General features: G+C 36.7%; 1 protein-coding gene across 1 annotated transcript in view; it reads left to right on the forward strand.

Annotated features, from left to right (window-relative positions):
- Positions 1 to 23,942, forward strand: part of Mctp1 (multiple C2 and transmembrane domain containing 1) — a 481,369-nt gene that overhangs the window by 107,410 nt on the left and 350,017 nt on the right. The gene's annotated exons all lie outside the window — the stretch shown is intronic.

The raw sequence follows: 23,942 nt of genomic DNA on the forward strand, positions 1-23,942 counted from the left end.
GAAATAAACATAGTAAATTGGTTTAGCATTTTATTTTTGAAAATTTGAATTGTATTGACATCTATTCTAATTGCAGACTTCCAAGTAAATGCTACAGACTGCCTCTCCAGATTGATGCTATTCTCTAAATCATGTAGTACTTAATGAAAAATATATACCAAGTAAATTTTTTCACAGTTTATTGAGCCAGAACATTATAATTTTACTAACCACAATGATATTTCATTGGCTTTGCACATTATTTTAAATCTGAGCAATCAGTAATAATTTTCAATAGTATCCTGAAGTTACCACTATCCTACATTTTTTTAAAATTATTTTTACCATCTGTATTTTTTTTGCCAGTCATGGGCCTTGAACTCATGGCCTGAGCACTGTCCTTAGGCTTTCTCAAGGCTAGAGCTCTACCACTTGAGCAACAACAGTATGGCAGTTCCTCAAAAGAGCTCCCCTATGACCCAGCAATTCCACTATTTGGCATTTACCCACTTGTCCAGAAACAAGGACATATTAAATCCACTAGCACAATGATGTTCATTGCAGTACTATTTACCATAACAAAGATATGGAACCAACCTAGATGTCCCTCAGTTGATGAGTGGATCAACAAGATGTGGTATTTGTACACAATGGAATTCTATGCTGCTGTCAGAAAGAATGACATCGCCCCATTTGTTAGGAAATGGAGAGACTTAGAAAAAATCATATTAAGTGAAGTAAGCCAGACCCAAAGGAACATAGGCTCAATAGTCTCCCTCATTTGTCATATCAGTAGAAACCTTGGGCTCTACTAGCAGAGATTTACAATAGAACAAAATCTAGAGACATAAGGCCAAATAGTATGACACTAAATGTAAGGACCTCCAGGATAAAGAAACAAAAGCCATATAATGAATAACTGTTGTCCTTAATGTACTATGTTATCTCTTATCTCTTTTGCTATCCCTTGGTTATATCATATTGTTTCACTATTTCACATTGTTATCTGATATATTTTATATGTGCTTAATTGGTTATTTGAAATTGGATGGGGAAGGGGGGAAATCAAAAAGAGTGTGGGGAGAGGGGAGGGAAATGGGGACCATGTCATGAGAAAGGGTATCAATGTTTGTGAAGTAATGTACCTTCTATCGGGTGAATATAATGTAACCCTTCTATTAATTACAATAAAAAATAAATAAAAAAAAACAAAACCTTTCCTGTCATATAGAAAGCTACACACGCACAATTAAGGCCAGGTAAAGTGGTCAAATATTTTCATTAATGTATGTTTAGGAACTCAAGACAGTTTTAAAAAGTACAAGCTTCCCAAAATATTTGGAAATAGTAATGGTACAATGCTTACTTTCCAATCTCACCTATTTATAGAATGAAATTAAATTATTCAGATCTGATATAATTAAAAATAAAGCAAAAATTCCTTCCTAGGATTCAAGAAGCAGATGAAATGTTAACTACACACTAATTATAATAAGGAATTAAACTTTGATTCAACCTCTGGTAGCCAAAAAATAGTAAGAAAAATAATCTAGGGCTTGTCCAGTCAAGTAGAAAGTACACAAATTCATCTGATGTGCAAACATTTTTTTACTCCCCATAGGAGACACTAACTACACAGACCATACCTTAGTGACAGAAGGCTCATGAATGGAGAGATAGTAGGGCACTGCATAGCCAGCAGAGGACAAGAGCCACCTGTCAAGGTGCTGAGACAGAAAGACCAGGGAGCAGAGGTGAGGGTTTCCTAGAAAAGCAGTGAGCTTTGGGAGCAGAGTCACATGGTAGCAATGAAGATGCAGTCCTTGGGCCTTCCTTAGGCTCACTTCTGGTACATAGGGGGTTTCCATCCAAGCACTCTGTCAGTTTGTGTGTCTTTCAAGCTTTCTGCATTTAGCACACAACACTTTTACACTGGAAATGAAATTGCAGACACAGCACAAAGCTACATGATGAAGTGTCATTTTGTTAATTCTTCATGGCTTCTTTCCTCCAGTTGTTCTTCAGAACCTACCCAACCCAGTACTTAACTGAAAATTTTAATTAAATCTGTTAGAGGTGGCAAAACACACAGATAGGAAGGAACAGACTGTTAAATGTGATTATCTAAGTGCCTCTTGAGAGTCAACAATTACTTTTCTGCTGTGAATATTATATGAAAGCTGTACCAGTAATAACAACATGTGGTCTTTTACTGTGTCTCCTTCAATTCTGGTGATGGTACAGTAAGAGATATCTTTTATTGTTGTCAATTCTAAGTGGAATCACTACAACCCTTTATCCTTTACAATCATGTGGGACACTTTTTTCATAAAGAAAAAGATGAAAGAGGAAGATGGTTACCATGAAAAGTAGATTATAACAGGACAGATATAAAACAGGTTGTTTGTGTGTCTCTTAAATTGAGGCCTAAGACATTCTAAGTATCTTAGCAGTGAGGGCATACATAGAGTAAACACAGACATCCCTAGGGTGACAAATGTCCCAAGGGTGACAACTTCAAGAGACGGCATACTTATAGAATAATAAATTCTGTAGTTCATAGTGAAAAATCCAATTAGTTAATTGGCAAGACATCCATTCACACAGCCAATCTTATTTAATATGTTTTCTGAGATCAGCTGTGTTCTAGGTATCTGGGGTATAGCAAAGAAAGAAGGCAGACTAAAGTTTTTGTCCTCAAGGAGTTTATATGTTAGTGTCATAAAAAATAGAGAAAGTAAAAAAGGTAAATAAGTAAATCACATATTGTACTAAAAGTTCTGATTATTCTGAAGGGAGAAAGAAGGAATTGGAGCAGAATATGGGAGAAGGGGAATTACCAGATTTGTGCCCTAAATATTACAAAGCCAGAAACAGATGCCAGTGGCTTGCCTCTTCAATCCAATCTACTCAGGAGACTGAAATCTCAAGGTCTGTGGTTTGAGGCCAGTTGAGGCAGAACAATGAAAATCTAGTTTCAAAATATCAGTGAAAAATCAGGCTGATGGTACAGCTCAAATGGTAGAGAGTCAGCCAAGTGCAAAAGGTTGAGAAAATGTACAAGATGCCAAATTCAAACCCCAGTATCAGAAAAAAAATATAAAAAGGTTTGTGTATAGGAAACCTAATCATGGTAATCACTGATATTTAGAAATAGTGATATTTAGAAAGCTATGCCCTATAGAATGTACTTATGCAAACATCAACTTCATGATCAAAACCTTAGCTATTAGTAAATCTAACTCTTGGGTTAAACTAGCAGACCTCAGAATGTTATGATCCAACAAGTAGAGAGAATGTTTCCAGCATCCAGTCTAATGACTTAGACAGAACTCGATAAATTAAAATCAAAGCTTTCCTCTTCAAATTACACACTGAGTAACTTTGCCTGCTTTTGTTAATCTACTTCTTGCATGCTTGACCTCAAACTTTGGCTCTTGATCCTTCCTGCTGCACTGTGGATCTGAGAAGTATGCAGAAGTAGTACAAATAAAGGCGGGGCTTCATTCCTTGTTCTCAGAGACCACTGTGACAAAATTGACACCTAGAAAAGAATCCCTATTTATTCCTTCCAGTAGAGCTCCAATAGAATAATTTTAATTAAAACAGAACCAAAAAAAAGGAAAAGAGTCCTGTAATTTCCTCAAGCAAACTGTAAGACAAAAAATACTATATTGAATAAATAACTCCTACCCTTAAGTTCTGTTTCTATATACCTTGACAATTGTGTCCCACCAAGTTCCTATGCTGAAATCTTGACTCCAGTATCTTAGAATGTTATTGTATGGGGATATAAGCTCTTTGAAAGCCAGTTTGGTGAATCCTGGCTCAATATGACTGGTATCCTTATTAGAAGAGGAAATTTGCACACACTTTTTCACAGAGGGCAGACCATACATAAAGGCACAGGAAGCGAACAGCTATCTATACAGCTGGGAGCAAAAGGAACCATGCCTGACAACATCTTCTCCTTGTAGCCTCTTAGGACTGTGGAAAAAATAGAATTCCATTAGTGAAGCCACTCAGTCTATGATACTGTAGCAGACTACTACCCTGAGATATAGGCTCACCTTTGGTTATTACATACCAAAATAACTTGTGACTTTACCTTGTTAGACACTTAAATTATCCATTTCTTTATTGTGGAATGTTTTCAAGCTGGCATTCACTAAAATATTGTATGAAATTAACAAGAAATCTTTAATCCCTTAAAAATTGGATGCTTAATTTCCTAAATTCAAATTTAAACTTCAAGATAAAATAAATTAGAGCCACATACATATAGCTATCTTTCATTTCTTTCTTATTGCAACCCTTTCCAACCTTATTTTTTTCTATCTTTAGGAAGTGGGGTGTGTGTGTGTGTGTGTGTGTGTGTGTGTGTGTGTGTGTGTATGTGTGTATTTTCATAATGTACCTGTTGTTTAAGTTGGTAGTTCTCAGATTGTCATTGTCACTATATGGGCACTTCACAATACTATGTTGTCGCTAATAAGACTAATAATTGACTCTTATTTTAGACAGATTTGTTGATATATAATTTCTTTGCCAATCCTGAGACTTGAACTAGGGCCCGAGTACTATCCTTGGGCTTTTTCAAGGCTAGAGCTTTACCACTTGAGCCACAGCACCACTTCTTGCTTTTTTCTATGTATGTGGTACCGAGAAATCGAACCCAGATCTTCGTGCATGTGAAGCAAGCACTCTACCACTAGGGTGTTTTTTTTTCATATATTTTTATCGTAATTAATAAAAGGGTTACATGATATTTTCCAGATAGATGGTGCATTAATTCCCATACATTGATACCCTTTCACATGTCTTGGTCAATACAGTGATAGAATTCTTCATCTATCATGTAATCAAATTTAGACCTATTGAACTGAACAGAAATCTTGGGTCAGTTTTCTCATTTTTGCCTCCTTATAATCCAAAGCAATCTTTTCTTTGTCTCTGTAGATTTGTATCAGATATAAAAAACTATAAGAGATACCAAGAGACAAATACCTTTGATTTTAAAAGTGCTTAGATTAGAAGATAAAATAGTCAATAGCTGCACTATGAACTTTTTAAAAATAATTCATGGACACTATTCCTACCTTCTTTGTACAAGGCATAATGATCTACCTTTCAGTGTGTGTAATTTCAGTATTAAAAAAATATTCATATTTGAAGATCTTTTGTTAGGTAAGGATTAAAGTCTAATGAATTGTGGTTCTTGATGGATGATCACTACTGAAGGATTTTGAAAAAAAATCTAGTGGTTTGAGTGGAATCTACTCAAGGGGAAATGGTATCTTTGATGTCCAGATGAAAGTGCTTTTAAGATCTAATGAAGCAAAATAAAATAACATGTACAGGATGAAAGTTATATCTTTCAGGTCTCTAGTATATTATATTGCGTAACTTAAGTGGCTTAGACATCACAAAGCTCAATAGCATTGGAATCTTGTACTTGCTTCAAATATAGAGTACATACTTAGAAATTATTCTATGTTCTACAAACATTGAAGTTATACTTTTGCTTTTCTAAAAAAACTAAGATACTACTCCTACCTTTAGCTCATGCTTCATGAATACGTAGTGGAAGGAGCAAGGATTATATATCTTTTTTGAATTTTTGTATATCTTTTGTGAATTTTTGTATATTTTTTGAATTTGCATTTGAAAATATGGCATTTCAAAATGCAGTTCTATTATTTTTCTCATGCTGATTAAGTAAGTACTACATATTACAAAATAATATCTTGCAAATATTTGTATTAGACTTCTTCAGAGAACCAAAATCAAGAGACTGAAAGATTTACTTATAAACAATATAATTTGTATGTGTGGGGGGGTGGGGTGGCTAGAATTTGTTCTCGTGGTTATAGAAGTACATTAGGATAAGTACTTACATCTGAAGTCCCAAGAATCAGGAGCTCTGATGTTTCAAGCCACAATCAAGAGAAGTTCTCTTTCCTCTGCCTTTTTGTTGTATTCTGATCCGCATCAGGTTGGATAATACTTTATCACAGTGGTGAAAGTTCCTCGGTCTTCAGTCTACTGATTCAGATATTAATCTCTCCAAGAAACACACAGAAATGTTTTACCAGCTATCTAGGCACTGTTCATCCCAGTCAAGTTGACACATAAAATTAACATTCGCAACTTCAGTCTCTGGCATCCTGGAGCACAACATCAGAATGACAATTTAACTCCCCCATTCTCCTCACAGCTTAGTGTTTCTTCTTGTCATATGCTTTCCTTCACCTCATATCCTCTCAGTTTAGTTTATAATTTCTGTTCCTACCACTCCAATAGAACAGTTGCTTTTAAGATAAGCACATTAGCTAGGTGTCAGTGGTTTTCCCCTGTCATCATATCCTACCTTCTTAGGAGATTGAGATCAAGGCCAGCTAAGAAATATATATGACACCCTCCTCAACCAATAGCTGGGAAGTGATAGCATATACTAGTTATCCTTACTATGTGAGCTTGGGTGAATTACAGTTCCAGGCCAAACCCAGCAAAACCAGTATTGATACTCCATTTCAAGACTAAAACTAGGTACATGGTAACACAAGACCTGGACAAAAAGCAAGACAGTTTCAAGCACAGCACCGGTAGTTCACACCGTAATCCTAGCTATTAAGGAGGCTGAGATCAGAGGATCACGGTCCAAAGCCAGCCCAGGCAGAAGAGTGAGTGAGGCTCTTACTTCCAATTAATCACGGGAAAACTGGAGGTGATTCTGTGGCTCACAGGTAATTCAGTGGTGGAGCACTATCCTTAAGCAAAAAAGAGCTCAGGGATAGCACCCAAGCCCTGCATTCAAGACCCATGACCAACAAAAAGCAAAAAAAGACAGTTTCCAAATAGCAGAAAAAAGGCTGGAGTCATGGTTCAGCAGCTTTTCTTCTAATTATTAATTATAAGACCCTCCGTTCAAACCTTAGTACCACAGAAAGACCAAGAACAACATTTTGCCAAAGTCAAAGGTAATAGTAACAATAAAGCTTAGTATGTGTGAGCCAGGTATTTCAGTACTTGATAATATTAGTGTAATTTTCACAGTGACTGAATAACTAGATATACAATATCCATTTTACAAATAACAAAGCTGGATGATTGTATAAATTGACCCAGGTCTCTAAGAAGATAATAAATATGAGAGCCCAGGCAATCTACTTCACCATTTCTTCTCAGTACATTCCCTTTTTATCAGCCCTCTACCTACATCTCAGAATCATTGAAGATAATCATTAGCCTGCTTCATGAGCACTTCATTCTAGAGACCTCTGTGAGATATGCAGAGCTTTCCGTTTTATTTGAATAAATTTTATTTCCTAGCTTTCTTCACTACCTTTCTGAGTCTTATGTGTTGGCTATGAACCTTCAGGTGAACTTCATCAAAGCTGTAGTTGTCAAGAGCTCTGTCCTCAGCCTGCTTTACTTGCACCATAGATTTCTAGTTTAAAATGCTACCTCTACCAACTCATCACATCTTCTGACTCACACATCCCTATTGGCCCTCTCCCATATGATCTAGGCATCACACAGCCAGCAGTCTATCTGTTAGACTACCTATCCAACTCCAGAGAATTTTCTTAAATGGAACCTACCATTGACCAGCACCCAATACACCATTCTTTTACTCAACCTTGCAAAAAAAAATAATCCCTTTCCACAAATCTTTTGACTCTGGATTAATGAGAGTTGCAACAAATTTTAACTATAAATTGAAGCAGATGCTCTTCGGAGTGCTTCCCGGATTTTCCTGATCAGTTTTAGAATAAGTTCTAAAATCCTATGGAGCTAACACATGCCACACATGAACTGGCATTCTACTGTAACTGTGCCAACCAACTAATGCTTTAGATAATGAGAAAATACATTTTTGACTACAGTATCACAGCAAAATTTTAGAGGGGATTGTGAATCACAAGCTAAGAGTAGCTTTTAAGATGATCAGAACATTTAAAAGCATTCACTTGAGTGCTTTGTTGAATCCATAAACTTTTTGAGTCAGATTTTCCCACTTTACTAAGTGCCTTTTCCCCATTTATAAAGACAGTCTGACAGATAGTGTGTGCTTTCCCCCACAAAGCTGTCAGCTCACTCATCTTTACCCACCACACCCACCTAGGTTCAGATTTGAAACCTTTATGAAGAAGAGAATACCAGTCAGCTGGAGGCTGAAAGCTCAAAAGTAAAAATTCATCTAAAATTTTGTTTATCAGGGATCCTCATTGAGACACCTTAGATACCTGTAAGAAAATGAAAATCCTTAGTCTTTCCTTTAAATAGCCCTGGGCTCCGTGTTAGGTTAGGTATTCCAATGTCATCTTACTCTCACATTTGTATACATTACCCTTGAAGTTTCATTATGGATTTAGATATCTAAGAATGTCTTAAAAACCCTTATTTGTTTGTTACTACATGGCTTTTTCCTAAAATCTCAAATTTTGTTAAAATATAAATGCTTTCTTGAAACCAGAAGTGTGCATCTTCTTCTGATTGGTGATTTTTTCCTCTTCTGCAGAAGCCCCAGAGATGTCTTCAGGGAAAAAGGACCACAGTTGCAATGTGGGAGTTTTCTTTTATTTATTTCTTTCTCCTCCCAATACTCAGGATGGATGTCATCTCTTAAAAATGCTTTCTCTTAACTATACATTGTAGATCGTGTATAAACTTGGAGGAAGGCATGTAATATTCATAGTGTTACAGTAATTTTCATAATTGTCATCCATTAAATTAACATATCCTGCATATTATATTCTGTTGTCCAAATATTTAGTTGAGAGGATATTTTAATGATTTTATTTTTAAATTTTGGATTGTTAATGCATGTGGCTAGCACTTAGTTCAGAAGGTATTATTGTGCTGGGTGCTTAAGGCTCATGCCTGTAATCTTACCTACTATAGCTGAGATCTAAAGATCTAGGTTTGAAGCCAGTCCAAACAGAGAGACTGTTATCTCCAGTTAATCACAGAAAAAGTGGGAAATGAAGCTGTGGCTCAAAAATGATACAGTGCTAGTCTTAAGCAAAAAGATTGGAATCTTGCCTCTGTTGTTATCTGGACACAGCTCCTCCCGTACTTCTTATTACTGACATGAGTCCTGTGGATAATCCTGTGGTATGCATGTATTTCTTTAAAATTATGTTAACTTCTTTCAGTATTCATGACAGTAGATTTCCTGGGATACAGGAAAAATTCAGGTAAATCAGATCATGATGCTTCCTTAAAGCCTTGGTTTATTATTACAGATAAGTAGCATATACATATCTAGAAAAACAAAGTAGAATATAATCAATGTGGTAAGAAGTTCATAGATAAGGGAAAGATATTACACCTGCCAGAGAAAAGAAAGTTTTATGGGTACTATATTTTCATAAGATTGATTAAAAGTTAACATAAGAGAAAATTCATTTGTTACATTGTTTCTGTTAATAGAAAAAGGCATTTCATTTTGCAGACTTTGCATTTCAACTTAGTTGAAGCAGCCCCTCTTCCAAGATAATAGAATATCCTTGATACGAATCATACAAAGTTAAAATGGGCAAAACTGCTTATGAACTTCACAAAATGAGCTACATAAGCAACCCTTGAGAATTAACAACCGTAGTTGGAATAGATTTATATGTGAATTGTAAGGATCTCTTACTTGGATATTCGCTCTGCCACTAACTATGATTGAAACAAGAGAAAAATGGAAAAATTCTGTGGGACTGCCTATTTCTCATTTATTTTTTTGGTTTTCTGTGTAAGTGTACTACAAAAGGAAATACACCTTCCTAGTCACATTTCCCACTCTCCTGAGGCAACACTTCACTCATTTTTTTTCTTTCTCTTTCTCGCTCCCTACCCCTCCCCACTTTTTTCACTTTTTCTTTTTGATGTGTAGTTTTAGGGCTTGAGTTCTGGGCTCAGGTACTGCCCTGTAGCTTTTTTTCCTCAAGGCTAGCACCACCAGCTTCTGCCTTTTGGGAGTCTACCTACGCTGACTTCAAACCTCTGTTTTTGTATTTCAGCCTTCTGAGCAGCAAGGATTAACGATATGAGCTACTGACACCAGGAAAGCTCACCTTTTCTACTTGTTTATATTTTAACCAGGCACCTTTATTACTTCTTACTATATTCCGTTGTAAAATATACAAGGAACATTCCCATTGGAGTTTAACTCATCAATTAAAGCAAGTCTTTTCTTTAGCTATGACTAAATTACACTGTGTGTGTGCATATCTACATTATGTGTGTACATATATACATTTATCCATTATATATAGGATAATAAAAATAAATCATATTTATTTTTGGTCAGAGTCTTGACACCTGAACCTGTTTTTTGACCTTGTTTATTACATATTACAAGCTATCTCCAGAAGGAAAAAAATCATTCCAGAACTGATGTTTTTTTGTCCTTACAAGATACTATTTCCCTTCACAGAAAGGCTACTATTGGGAAAGCAGTTTGTCTTGACTAAAATTGCAAGATAGAATCTGAAGGAAGTACACTTGAATCTCATAGACTTAACAGAGATGCCATTTATAGCAGAAATACAGAGTAAGATACAGTTGCAACTTTGTCATCTACAATACTGGTCATATATAAAGTTGTACATTCTCGGATCAGTGATGAGAAATTCTGAATTTGGCTGCACTTTATTATAGCACAACCATGGACTATGATCTTGGAAGTGTGATAGAGGAGAAATTTAACAATAAATCAATGTATTCAGTACAGTGATTGTTAACTATTACTATCTAGGTTACCAGAATGTTTTCTTACTAGATATATCTAATAAAAATCTATGTGTCACCAGGCATGGTAGCTCACGTCTGTAATCTTAGCTACTCAAGAGGATGAGATGTGAGGATTATGGTTCAGAGCCAGCCCAAGCACTAAAAAGTTCTTGAGACTCATCTCTAATTAATCACCAGAAAACTGGAAGTGGCACTGTGGCCCAGGGGGTAGTGTGGTAGTCTTGAGCTGAATAGCTCAGGGATAGCAACCAGGTCCAGAGTTCAAGTCCCACGACTGACAAAAAAATTTGGTGTGTCAATTAGGGGTTTGCTTATGGCTACAATGATAAACACCAAAATTCCTATGGTTTAATAAAAAAATTATTTCTCACTAGTTGGACATACGATTTAGGCTTTCCTAGGTTCTTTGAACCTTGGGAAGTGCTGTTTTCTAGGGTCCTGAAGTTTTCAGTGGTCAGGCAGTGAGACTTTTGCGTTTAGGTTCCAGGGATGAGAAGAAAGCATATGGCCTTCATTGAAATGCAAGAATTGCTAGAAAACATCATGAGTGGTCAGCTCCTTTCCAGAATCCGTTTTGTAGATCCACAGAATCTGTATGACGGCAGTGTCCGTAAGTCCTGTTAGAGAGTAAGCTGTCTGAATACTTAAATTAGATCAGAGGGGGTGCTGTGAAAAATACAGTTGTAATTGGTTTTGTAAAGCTGTGATGCTTTGTAGAAAATATTCCATGCTGACTAGCTGGGTGTTTGTAAATTTCTTGAGTGAATTAACTAGGATGTATTGCCTATAAATACTTACCAGTGAGCCAGGCGTGGTGGCTCACACCTGTAATCCTAGATACTCAGGAGGCTGAGATCTGAGGATCAAGGTTTAAAGCCAGCCCAGGCACTAAAGGACCTGAGACTCTTATCTCCACTAGAAAATGGGAAGTGAGGCTTGGTAGGCTTGAGCTGAAGAGCTTAGGGAAAAGCGCCCAGGCCCAGAGTTCAAGTCCCATGACTCACAAAAAAAAACCACTCACTAATGTACCAAGCTAATTATGTACTTACTATCAAGGATAGTCTAGAAATGAACTCTGTTAGCTAATTCTGTGGGTCCAGCAAACCTACCTACTTTTTATAAGGAAATTTGCATGCTCCTTATAAAAGGAAATAGAAGTTTATGCAAAAAACTTCTGACTTGTTTTGCTTGTCGGCACACATTTAACCTGATGAAGTATTAACGTATGGAAATGACCTTCTGACCAAAGGATTAACCCACAGAGAACATAATGACTTAAGATGGGTTGGGCTCAGAGACACAAGGTAGGTGTGTAAGAAATGCATGGCTCATAAAAGTTGGTAGCGTTATCCTCTGATTTTATTTTCCACTTCTATGAATCCTCAGACTCATCTTCACCATTCTAAGGTATAATATTAGACATGAACTTGATTATCTAACTTTGTCTCTTTCTGGCATTTAAATCTTTATTCAGTTAGAAGACTGAAATTTCAAAGAACAAAGATTAAAAAGAACTCATTGTAGAAGGAAGAGAAGAAAGAAATAATTAAGAAAATGCTGATTACATAACAAACACCACAAGTTCCCATCCTCTAAAAATTGATATTCAGATGATTTTGTAAATATTCCAGTCAGGGAAGCTTTTAGTATTTTTTGTACCTCTGTTTTTGTGTTGACTTGTCTTTACATTGATATTCTGCCTTTATTCTTCCTGCAATGGGAAATAAAGTTTTATTTTGTTTTTCTGGTGTTACAGAAAAACCTAAGTGGACAAGATTGTGCTGGGTATTGTCTTTGAACTCTAGGCAGTCTGTAGAGCTGCTTTGCCTTATATTTAAAAGCAAAACAAAACAAAAATAAAAATGTATTATTGACCTTGGCTCAGGACAAGACCAGACTCTAGACTAACTGGTAAATGCACAGAATTTACCCATCAGCTACCTTTGTAGATAGATGGTGAGTGTCACAATGAAAACAATTGTACTTCTGTTCAGTGCCACATTTCTTTTGTGATTTTGCTGAGAGACATATTAATTATCATTTTAACTTAAAATGTACCTGGTATAGATACTGCACATAGTTTACCTAATCTTCATCCTGTCAGGTCTATGTTGTTTCTTTTGCTTTTATTTTTCATGCTAAGATCTCTTTGCAAACACATTGAAATCTGTTGGATATGAAGATTGGTAGATATTATGCCATATTGGTTCATAGTATCAGATAGTACAAAGGATACCTGACTATGGATGGTTTATTAGTTGTTAATAAGGCCTGATATCCTGTATAGCAATTGGAATAGACACTACAAAATTGATTGGGTTAGGGGAATTCTGAGTGCTTTATTGCTCTAAACACTTGAAAAATCAACCATGTCTTTGGTATTTACGTTTTGTCTCCTCTACTTTATAATTACCCTTTTAATTAGATAGATAGATAGATAGATAGATAGATAGATAGATAGATAGATAGATAGATTCTACTGGCTTATGTCTGAGACCAAGATTACATTAAGGTAGTTGTCAATCATTAACACCTTTCTGGGAGTTACTTTGTGTGGTTGCAGGGAGATTCATAAAGGTCTAGAACCAAGCAGAAAGGAGCTTCCCTGACTGTGTTTCCATGTGGGCCTCCTCACAGGCTGGCTGTTATCCTCACTTTACCTGGAATAGCAAGGAGAGTGACAAAATCTCCCTTTAGAAACCGAGGTAAGCTTTGTATATGCTCCTGGGAAGAGGTGGGAGAGGAAAGACTTGGTGTATAGAAATGAGGTATATAAAACACAGATTGCTTATCTTAGCTATCATCCACACATAGATTGGCTCATGGGTCATGGGTACCTCACCCTGGCTTAATCACACTATTGATAACTAAATTCTCAAATTCTCTTATGTCACATTGCTGACCCAGAACACTGAAATTTTCCCATTTTATCTAAAGAAGATGATTTGTAAAACCATATGAAAGCTTATGATTCTTCTACTTAAGATTTGTAAATGGTCAGTACTCAGATAAAAGGAGAGAGAGAATTTTAGGATTTGGAAACCATTGCAGATTGATGAGGCTTGAGTGGTAGAATAGCAGCAAGAGACTCGGAGAAGTGGGGCCTGAGGCTGAATTTCATTTATTTCTTAGATTTACTTCTTCTTGTATTTGACAGACTTAGTATTCTACCAGATTGAGTTTTGTAGAATTTATATACAAATACTTCTTTCATTTTACTAGTAATTTGCTTTAGAAAGATTTTTAATAAAGTGTTACTTTTTAATACATGATACAATTTTTATTAGTTTATATAAAGTCATGGGTTTCATGTCATTATGACAATTTTATGTCTGGATATCAAGTGTTTTGCTTATACCATTTTTATTACAAACTATGAATAATGAATAATAGTAGTCTGAGACTTGGGAACATGTCTTTTTTTCTGGCACACCTTGTTTTAGAAAAATGTCTCTCTTGTTTTATCAAGAGTATTGTGATGCAATTCTTCATTTATTAAGAGCAAATGTCTGCTAGTGCCCCCAGAGTCCATGATTCTTAGCATGAACTAAGTAAATCTACATGCATTTGGAAAAAGTGAGCTGCATATTGGTTTTAGATTTAAGATGAGTATTGATTAAATCATATCAAAGTAAATTATTCAGAATACAAAACTACCTTTGTAAACTCTCTAAGTCCTTTGATACCCTGCCCTGTGCTTTCATGCTGTCTCTGGAATCATTCATTTATCTCTATCAAAATTAGTACTACCTCAATTTAGCATGAGTTTATTTTCCCACTTTGTTATTTTCAGCATAGTAGATTTTGAATAAAGTATTTACAATTCTGTTGTAGAAACTTTCTGCTTCTCAAAGACAATTTTATTCTTTGCTTTGTATTCTGAACACATACGGCCATGTTTTCTTTTTTTAAAAGCAGACTTATTAACTCAGTATTTTTCCCTTTGCTTGCCCTTCGAAATGACTGTTCTGGTCCAATGAGACAGGGTTGATGTAGACATCCATGAACTGCAGTTTCAAAACAGCACATGGCCAGCTAGCCTGAAGGTTTACTGCTAAGCATAGTACTCTCATAAGGTCAGCAACTCCATTTTGTTCTGTTCGATGCTCCAGAACCTGATGCCAGCTTTCATTAGTCCTCCATCAATGTTTGTTGAAGCAAGTGGAAATATAGCCACGTCAGTCAAGATGCTATGACTGTCAAGGTATAGAAAAGCTACCATAAACCAGTGTGAGCAAAACTGGAATTTGTTTGCTTAATAGCTGAAAATTTTCTGTGGTGCAACTGGTTTCAAACTCAATAGGAATCAAGGTTCTTTGCATTGTCCTAAGAATACTGTGTTTCTCCTTTGTCTTTGCTCTGCTCTGGACCCTGGCTGGTGGGCTTTCCCTGAATAAATCCAAAGATTACTGCCAGTAAGTGGCTTTAGACTTATGCTTTTCTGACAGCTGGCCTGCTCCAGAACAGAAGAGTCTCTGCTGATGTTCAGTACAAATTTTTCTCTGATTCTTTTCATCTCAATGGCCTATCTCAGGTGATCTCACCATTCCTGAACCTTTATTTCTATGCAGGAGAGGAGGAGTATATTCCTAAGTCAGAATACCTAGGAATTACCTGAGTTCAGGTCAGTTCACCCAGGACATCTGCTTTAAGAATGGTAGGGGTGGTTCCCCAGAAAAATGCCAACAGATTATCACCTTAAGGGTAGGTTACAAAACAAGAACTAGCGGCAGTTGGCATCGGACAATAAAAACCAAATTGACTGAAGCTTTGAAATGAAATTAACTTCCTTCCCTTGGGCTTTTTGTTCCTGGAAGATTTGGTGGTTAGGGGCTCAGCAATAGATTAAAGCATCTTCTTGTTTCTTGGTCCCCAAACCTGTAAGAAATGATGAGAAAATTGTGTTTTATATCCTAAGTGTAAAGAATATTGAAAGGTTTAATTACATTTATTCTGGATCGTGTGTCCTTTGGGGACTGACTCCCTTTCTCTTAATAATGAATCATACTAGAAGGGTCACCTTGCAGCAGTCTGTCTGGACTAACATTCCTTTCTGCTGCTCTTAGTGGAGCTCTCCTAGGGATGCTCATTGATTTCCCCTTCAATAGTGCTCCAGGACCCCTGGACATAGAAGTTTTTTTGTTTGTTTATGGGCCATGGTGCTTACACTCTAGGCCTGGGCACTGTCCCTAAGTTCTTCAGCTCAAGGCTAGCACTCGACTAACTTGAGCCACAGTGCTACTTTGGGTTTTCTGGTGATTAATTGGTGATAAAGAGTCTCACAGACTTTTGTGCTCAGGCTGGCTTTGAACTGTGGTTCTCAGATCTCAGCCTCCTGAGTAGCTCGGATTACAGGCATGAGCTACCCACCGGTGCCCAGTCTCTGGGGGTACTCTTGAGAGACAAGTTCATGAAGCTTCCTATCAAGAGGAATCCCTGAAATACAGAGATGTTACAAAAATGTAACATTTTTTTTTCCTGAATCCATTCCCAAGTCTTCAGAAGACAAGGCAAAAATGCCTAAGATTCTTTTGCTAAATACTTTTTTGGCTTATGAATGCTCTCATGTAAATTGTTTCATACATTTATGTATTATATGTAGTATGTGCATTCACACTAATGTATGTGCAAGGTCTAGGGCTTGAACTCAGGGCCTGGGTGCTCGCCATGAACCTTTTCACTCAAGGACAGTTCTCTACCACTTGTGACTTTTTGTTGTCTAATTGGAGAAAACAGTCTTACAGACTTTCCTACCTGGGCCAATCCAACCATGATCTCAGCCTCTTGAGTAGCTAGGAGTACAGGTGTGAGGCACCAGAGCCTGGATGATCCTATAAATAGTTTTGTACATCCCAGAGTTCCTCAAGAGAACACAAGGCCTTTACAATGATTGGAAATTCTTAGAGAATTTATTTCTGAGTTAACACTGTGCCTTTCAACCTACTGTTTTATGTTCACAAGATCTGATCCACCCAAGTTGTACCTTGCAAACCAAACAGCAGACTTTCCTTCTTCCTGCTCAGGCTGCTAATTAAGGCTTTCATGAATGTTGTCTGGGAACCTCAGTTCCATCTGACATATTCAGTCTTACTGACATCAACTCTTTCTGTGTCTGTGAAAGTCTGAAGAAACTATACTGATTAAGAAAAACTAGTGAACAGGGTTCTACTATAACAGAAGATAATATGATTCCAATGAATATTCTAATAAATTTAAGGGCTAAGGATATAGTGGCATAGTCCTTGTGTAATACACTTTCTTTATTGAGATGTCTAGTGAATATTATTCAGTGTATTTTCATTATTAAATGGTAGGCATCTCTTATTCATTGGGAAGGAAATTTAAAGTCTTTCATATTAATTATTATTTGAACATGGATTAGCTTTTCCTATTTATAACATAGAGCCATAACAAAGTAATATAATCATATTTGATTTTTTAATAAAACCTTTTTCTCAACAGTCACAAATTGAAATATATTGAACAAAACGATTCTCAACAAATTGTTTCAGATACTAGTCACAAGCTTCCAATTTTACACAGAATTAGTCTTCCCATCCCCTGCCACTCAACACTACTAATACCACTCATTTTTTCCAGATTTGCTAAAGGGTATTTGAGTCTTTACAAAAATTCACCTTAACACACAGTGTTATATTTCTTTATTTCTCAATATACTTATTTTTTATTCATTGATCAAATAGCAGCACATTTAAAAAATATGTATGAATTTAGCACTCATTCATATATCCTGGATTTAAGTATACACAGCTGTTTCTAATCTATCCACAAAAATAAACAATACAAACACTAACCTCTTCCTTATTTGGGTAACAATCATGGTAGTGCCCTCAGTGGTAGTGAGGCATGTGACATGGTGGTTAAGCTCACAGATGAGCTTGGCTTTCTGAGTTCAGATCACAGATCTACGGTTTAGTGATGCCACATGCTGCTGAAGTAGCTCACTTGGGGTTCCATTAAATAAACCATGAGAATATATATCAGTACAGGTAAGAAACTTAAATGATTTCAGACCTTATGAAAGATTATTTGAAAATTAATCTCGCCTGTTACCCTGCTTATTTAAATATGCTGGTAGAGTAGAGGCTACTACTTCTGGCTTTTTGCTTGTTAATTGGAGATAAGAGTCTCATGTACTTCCCTGTCTGGAATGGCTTTGAATCACAATCCTCAGATCTCAGTTTCCTGAGTAACTAAGATTACAGGCCTGAGTTCTAGTGCCCACTTGGTTGAAATACTTTTTTAAGTCCAAAAAACAAAACAAAAAGCAAAAGATAGGGTTATTATTATTACAGGCATATCAGATGATAGCACTATATTAGCACTTTGCATATATTACTTTATTTCTCAGTAGAACTCTGATCTGATTACTACTCATGTCTTCTTTTGCTGGTATTGAAGCTAAGACTCAGTGATTTGCTGAGGTTTATATAGGTGGTAAGTAGAAGTAGGTACTCCTGACTTAAGGCAGTAATATCCTCCATCCCATTCCAGCCTCATCTTCCCAAGCAGTATCATTTGTGGCACTCTTCCATTTCTATACTGTAAATAAATACCCACACTTTCACCTCCTATTCATCTAGCTGATACTGATCAGTATTTAAAAGACTTTGTCAATCTGTCCCCTCCTTCAGACCTTCCTCTGCCCTTGTTCTGGGACCTAAGCATCTCCCCCATTATTCTAAACACACTATTACGAATTGTTAGCACACCTTGTGTGAATGCCATCTAATTATTGTTCTCTTTTGCTATCCCCAGAGCTCCTGTCATCTCTCTCTGTCCTAGTGTTTAGCAAGCACTGATATACAAGGGAAATTATTTTAAGTGGATTAATCTCTTCTACATATTCATCTGACTTTTGGTTGGTGTGTACCTTATAAATGCCCAGTACTACAGTAGTCACTAGAGATGATGTTGTGTCTGTTCATTTTTGCTATCAAATAAGCCACTCCTAAATGTCATGGCTTAAAACAGCAGCTATTTGTTTAGTCCATAATTCAAGTTGGCATTGTGGCTGGGCTGAGCTGAGTTTTTCCCTGGTGTTGGCTTGGTGTACTCATGCATGTGCAGTTTGGGTTGGGTCAGCTGGCACTGACTAGTTGGAAATGGCCTCAGCCACTTGCCTCTGATCAAAGTGCTTTCTTGTGTTCCAGCTGGCCTGCCCAGGCCTTTTCACACCAGAAAGTCTGCACGCACTTAAAGCCTTCTTGAATCTGTGTTTCAAACCAACACAGCATTGAGATATGTGCTGTAACTCAAAAGCAGTCATAACAGCCTTCATTCAAAGACAAGTTCACTTAACAGGGAGAAGTACAAAGGCACACGGCCTATGTGTGAACACTCACAGGCGTGAAAGGTTGTGACGGTGCTCACAATTACCAAATGTGTTGAGAAAGAGAAAGGACATACTCTCCTTTAAGAGAATATGTGAGCCAGTGGGTAAATATAACGTTATTTTTGTAAGGTCACAGTGAATAGCTTTGTTTTCTATCAATCACCTGACATTAATTTACCACCAAGCTATTTCTTTATTCTTTATCAGGATATTCTTTTGTTAAGACCTTGGACTGCTGGCAAATAATTCAAGATCTTCCTTTCCTCCTTTCTGTTAAACCTGTGGCCAGCAGTCTATTTCCCACAAGGAGCCTGGAAATGGCAGTCCTGACCCATAAAGTTTCCATGTGGCTCTCTAGATGCTTTCTCTCGGTCATGTTCATTTCATGTGCAGACTGCCTATCCCTAGGCATTCTCACTGCTACCATTGTAGTCAGTATGAATCTGACCAGCTGGCATAGTGGTGAGGTGGCTGGGCCTACAGTCCTAATTCTGTCTCAGAATTTACACTAGGGCTACTGTACCAAGCACAAAACATTAACACTTGAAGTTTTTGTTACTTTAGCTGAGACTAAAGTATCTAATCTTAACTAAAAAGAAGCAAGATGTATTTTTATCCTGTATATGCTAATTTATGTCTCAACAGAGAGTACTACCTAGTTTGAAAAACTATCTATGATTTTTGTCTCTGTATATAAAAGTTTTAAAGTCTCATGCAAACATATAAGATACAGATTTTCTGTTTAATGCTGTTTTATTTTTGTATTTGAGCTGAATGGCAGTTGTTTAGTCTTTATCTTAACTACTCAAGAGGCTGAAATCATAAGGCAAATAAATTTGAGAGATTCTTACCTCTAGCTAATTAAGGAATTGAATGTATGGCTCAAGTGGTAGATTTGCAGCTTAGTGAAAAAGCTGAGTGACAGCATGAGGCCCTGAGTCCCTCCTGGCACATAAACACAGATACGCACACACACACACTAAAAACGAATTCTGTTTGTTCTATATTTGTTTAGTAAAATTCTTTTCACAAAAAGAATTGATCTTCTCTCTCTTGTTCTCTCAAATACCAGTATGGACTCATACATTTTTTTGAGTTTCTAATATAAGACTGTTCGGGCTAGATTATATATTCTTATTGCTTGTTTTTTTTCTTTGCTTTATTTTGCAATTATGGGAATGCCAAACCCAGGATCTTGCACATGCCATGCAAATACATCTAACACTGCTGCATCCCCAGCCCTGGATTATGTACACTAATGGAATTATCCCTATTAAGTCATATATTATTCATTGCTTTTGCCATGTCATCTTTGAACATGTCACGTGCTTTCTTTCAGCTAGAATCAGATAGTTAGAAATGCTTGGTTCTTGTTGGTGGAAATATTTGAACTAAATGCTTTGTCAATGTGGCTGTGGCTGTTACTTGAGAAACTGGGACTGTTAGTTTGTTTTGTTTTGTTGTTTTTTGAGGTTTTTTTGTATCAGCTTGAGTTCCATTTTAGTCTTTAGTCTTTATTCTTTATTGGTTGGTTGATTTTGTTTTGCTTTCACCTCTAATGAGTTGATTTGATGTTTTGAAATGGCCTGCTGATTTCATTTCTAGGCTATGTGGTGACTAAATGACATTTTGTCTGCAGGAGTTAAGATGCAATGGCTTCTCAAGTGGGTCAGCTGTAAGATCCTAGGAATACAGCATACAAAAGCAGAAGTGTCGGGACAAGTGAGTGTAGATGTTCTCAAGAAAGCAGATCAAGTCTGTAGGACCCAGGCCTACAAATACCCCATTGCGGGAAGGGTGTGGCTTGGATAATAAATGTCCCTTCAGAGTTCAAGCATTAAAACCTTGATTCTTAATAGAGCAGTGTTCAGAGGTGCGGCCTTTAGGATGTGGTTGGGTCAGAAGGGCTCTGACCTCATGAATGCATGAATGCATTTATGGGTTCAGAACTGCAAGGGCTATTGGGAAGTGGTGGAAACTATAATTTTGGAGAGGCCTCCTTAGAAGAAGTAGACATCCTTGAGGAGTATAATCATCTGTTCCTGACCTCTCCCTCCTCCTCTCTTTGATTCCTATCTGCTTTCTTCCACCACATTTTTTTGCCATGATAATTTGGACTCAGAACTAAAAGCAACTGAGAATAGTAATTGGACCTAAAATTTCTGAAATGTCAGCCTAATAAGATTCTCTTCTTTGAGGTTGATTTCTTCCATGTATTTTCTCATAGCATGAGAGAGCTGGTAAGCATAGGGAACAGTAACTCAAATTAACTCTAAATATCTAGCTGAAATAGACTTATTAACACAAGAGAGTTATGAATAAAATTAAATATTTATTAATTTTTATGTGAAAATTCAATAGCTTTATATATCAGAAAATGCTAAAAGAAAAAGTGAATGAAAAATGACAAATGTAGATTGCATACAGATGGAAAATTAATATTCCTAATATAAAATAATTTTAAATAAGTTGGAAAAGTCACAAGCATACACGCATTAAAATTAGCCAATGGATCAAAGTCAGGTAAAGCAAAAGGAGAACAAAAGATAACCAATGTGTTTAGGTTTGGGTATCAGAGTTTCTAGGGGTACTTGTAAAAGTGATATTACAGGCAATATTTACTTTATTATCTAAATTTTTATAACTTCAATATGTACAATTAAGCATTGATTGGTGATATAATCAAGGGAAGGGGCCATTAAAAATGATTAGTTCAGGGGCCGGGAGTTCGGTCTAGTGATAGAGTGCTTGTCTAGCATGCACAAAGACCTGGGTTCTATTCCTTGGTACCACATACATAGAAAAAGCTAGAAATGGTTCTGTGGCTCAAGTGACAGAGTGCTAGCCTTGAGGAAAAAGCCCAAGGACAGTGCTCAGGCCATGAGTTCAAGCCCCAGGACTGGCAAAAAAATTTAAAAAAAAATTAGTTCATGATCTAGGAATTTGGCTTAGTGCTAGACTGCAAAGGAAACCCTGGGTTTGAGTCCTTAGTACCACATAAACAGCCAGAAGTGGTACTGTGGTTCAAGTGGTAGAAGTCTAGTCTTGAGCAAAAGAAGCTCAAGGCCCTGAGTTCCAACCCCAGGACTGGCCAAAAAAAAAAAAAAAAAAGATTTTGCTAGGCACTGGTGGCTTCAGGCCTGTAATCCTAGATCCTAGGAGGCCGAGAACTGAGGATTGCAGTTTGAAGCCAGTGCAAGTAGTAAAGTCTGTTAAGACTCCCCTCTCCAATAAAGTATGCAGAAAAAGATAAAAGTGGCACAGTGACACAAGTGGAGAATAAGATCCTTGAGCCAAAGAAGCACCAGACCCTGAATGTAAGCCCTAGAACCAACAGACACACACGCGCGCGCACACACACACACACACACACACACACACACACACACACACACACACACAGATTAGTTCTCATAGTAGGCTACTATATCACTCTCTTGAGTGTAATTCCTTAAAGCATTATGAAGTTGAATAAATATAATGAAATCACAAAGTTGTATAACTGGCTTCCATTAAGGTATCTAGATCAAGATGGCATATTGCATATAATGGATATATGTGCATATATATATAAATATGCACATGCATACATATATATATATTTCAGTGATGTGTTGAGACACTATTTTGAAAATTCAACTTATTCTTTCTTTGATCCATTCAATATTCATGAAAAGATTTTACGTAATTAAAATGCTGCCCTTTCTAAGAAAAGATATTTCAGGCCTTTTATGGTATCTAGCTTTTGTTCCTGAAGTACAGTTCCCATTTATATGTAGCTCTGTAAGTTTCAAAAAGCTTCTGTGCTTCAGAATACTGCACGAATTTGAGCTTCTTCCATTTATGGAAAATCTTTTTAAACAGACTCATTTTCTCAAGTACATTTTGAAGCAACTCTTTGCTTTTCCATTCCTCTTGCTTCGCTCTAAGACTTCACATGGTCTCCTTGTCTCTTTTTTCCTTTTCTTTCATTACTTTTAAGACTCATGTTTCTGTCAAGAAAATTTTCTGTGATAGAATATTGAATAATTTTGTTTTGCTGAAGATGTGACTGCTTCAGAGCCTATCTTTCCCCACCAAGTAAGTAGATGATAAACATCATTTTCTTGAGTCTTTAATTTAGTTTAATTGAATCCCAGGTCCTCTGCAGCATGTCTTATGCCTCACATGCTTAAGACAACAACTGTTCTCACAACCAACATTTTCACCCACAGACCTTTTCTCATTGCCTGGGGTGCTTCCCTTTAATTCAAATCCAGCTGTCACCACTACTTACTATTCCTTCACCTGATGCATGAAAAAATTTCCTTAGTGGGTTTAGATACAGCTAACTAACTTCAAGCAGCCCAAAATCCATAGAATGCTCAAATCTAAAGAAAGTACAATGAACAAGGAACACTCCTCAATTTTTAGTCACTTAATTTTAACCATTTATCAGAGAACAAGTTATATTTTACATATGGGAAGAAGAAAAATGGCCTTCAGATCATCCTAGGACTTGAAAGACTAAGATAGGAATAGGACCATCTTTTTTCTTTATTGTAATTAATAAAAGGGTTACATGATATTTGCCAGATAGAAGGTGCATTAATTCACATACATTGATACCCTTTCACATGTCTTGGTACCCATTTCCCTCCCCCCCCCACACTCCCCCACCCGTCTTGGTTTTAGGACCATCTTTTACACAAGGTAGCACAACAGAGTAGAACATGGTGATGTTTGTTTTGTTTTGTTTTTTAAATTCCCAAAGTTCTCACTGCCCTGAAATAAACTAACTCCTGCTGATTTCTGCTGATGTTACTTTGGTCCTATTCTCATCTCTTCCTTCTGATTTTGCTCTTGCAATGTAAGGAAG

This window comes from Megascapheus bottae, chromosome 4 (genome assembly GCF_031878675.1).
Source record: "Megascapheus bottae isolate mThoBot1 chromosome 4, mThoBot2.hap1, whole genome shotgun sequence".
Lineage (NCBI taxonomy): Eukaryota > Metazoa > Chordata > Mammalia > Rodentia > Geomyidae > Megascapheus > Megascapheus bottae.